Genomic DNA, 2,116 nt, shown 5'->3' with positions numbered 1-2,116 from the left:
TACCACTAACAGGAATGCAAAGACAGAGGTTATTTCTTCCCTCTGGACACCTGGAAAAAGGTACAGCTGAGAACAGCTCCTGCCCCAGCAGCTTGTCAGGAGGTGATTGCCCCTCTGACCTTACAGCAGAGCTGTGTATGCAATCACTCCATTGTGCAGCTCTGCATGAGTGACCTTCTCTAGCCAGAGGACCTTAAATAGCAGTGTTTAATGTGTCTCCTTTCAGGGTCAAGGAGCAACCAGAGGTTTCTGTGCCAGCAGGCTGGAAAAGGTTGTAATCTCTGGCAGACAGGTGGCAAGAAGCAAGGGGTAGCACAGGCTTAACACTGATGAGGGGCCGATGGCTGTGTATTTTCATGCTTTTTGGCTTGTAACATTTTTCTAAATGACAACATTGTCTACACAAAGCTCTCAGAATTCCAAGTTTAACCCCAAGTATCTCATTTTTTGGCATCTGGCTTTTTCAAACTGCTTTGGAAAAAAAATAAATAAAATGAACAGTGACATTCACATAAATTAATGATCTATTTGCGACTTTTTGATTGATACTAGAACACTTGACAGGTCCAATTTATATGCAAATCAGCTTACACTCACAGCATAAAGAAGGAAAACTTCATTTCTCATGCTTTGCAAATCATTAAATCCTCTGAACATATTGCTTAGTCATATGTTCCTCAAAAGCATCAGTTTAACCACAAATCACTTGTCCTTGCAATCCATTAGTCTCCCAGTGAATTTTGGGCTTGGGGAACAAGCCATCTTTGCAGGGAGACATGAAATTAAGAGTGGGTTATGCTGTACCACGAATGTAAAAGCATCGCAAACTATGGGCTTTTGCACTGTATGTGTGTGTGCCAGATGTTAGAAGATCACAAATGAGGACACCAGACGTCCCAGCTCCTGCTTCTGGCTGTTTTCTGCCATTCCTTTGCTCCCAGCTCTAATTGGTACCAGAAGCATTTTCTTAGAAGGAGTCACTCTGCTGGACAGCTCTTGCCCTGTCTATCACAGGCTTTGCTAACTGAGACTTGTAAAGGATCCAGGATCTATCCTGTAAATATTTACATAGATACAGGGCTGTCACTGCTCTTAAATCAAAGCCTGGAGGACAGGAAATGGCATATGGAACAGAAAACCTCTGTATTCAGAAAGACCTGGAAGGGAAAAAATAGCAAGAACTGTGATGGTTTCTCCAGAGCTTGCCACCTGGGACTGCCTCCGCAAGTGCTGTGTTCTCAGGTAGGTCTCTCTCTGAAGCCTTGTGACATCAGTGGAAAAAAACCCTCTGGTACCAAAAGATTTTGGATCAGAACTATTCTCTTTCCCATTCGTATCTGAAAAAAAAAAAAAATTCACTTCACCAGCTAGACCACTTGGTGTCTCTCTTCTGCTCCTTATTTGTTGTTACTATTTAAGGAGTTCCAGGACAGACCTGGACACGAAAGACTAAGTACATTATTTGCAGAAACAGCACCTGAAACAGGGGAGAGCAAGAGCAGCAGCAGATGCTGAGAAAATGTGATGTGTTCATTAGCCAAGCGGAGTCTCTTTTGATGTATTTAGCCAATACTCCTTCCTCTTATTCAGTGACAAAGGACATTGCCTTGTGAGTTCTCACACAAATCATGACTTGAAGAAGTGGCAGTGTTAGATGGCCGCTGTGTGGGCCTGGGAATCAGGAAGCTGGAGCCTTGTGGCTTTGGGGAAGCCACAAAACCCTCCTTGCTCAATTTCCCCATTGTGGGAAAGGGAGAGTGCACTTCTTCATGTACCTCGGAAGGCTGCGGTGATGATTGAGGACAGCTTTGGAAAACAACCTGGCCACCTTTTGTAATTAACCAATGACAACAATAAAATAAAATAAAATAAAATAAAATAAAATAAAATAAAGTAAAATAAAATTGCAAAATAAAACGGAAACAACTAGATTTCTTCCAACCAAAAGCTTTCCAAGAATGAAGGCATATATTTTTTGCAAGAACAATTTAAAAGGACTGGCACTTTCTGTGCAAACCACTCAGGATGACAAGCCTATTTTCCATCTGTCTGTGCCCACACAGCCGTGCAGGCTGTGGAGATCCGGGCTGTCCTCGGTCACGGCTCCCCCCCCCCC

The sequence above is a fragment of the Corvus brachyrhynchos genome, unplaced genomic scaffold, assembly GCF_000691975.1.
Source record: "Corvus brachyrhynchos isolate BGI_N302 unplaced genomic scaffold, ASM69197v1 scaffold56, whole genome shotgun sequence".
Classification (NCBI taxonomy): Eukaryota; Metazoa; Chordata; class Aves; order Passeriformes; family Corvidae; genus Corvus; species Corvus brachyrhynchos.
This window is presented reverse-complemented; position numbering follows the sequence as displayed.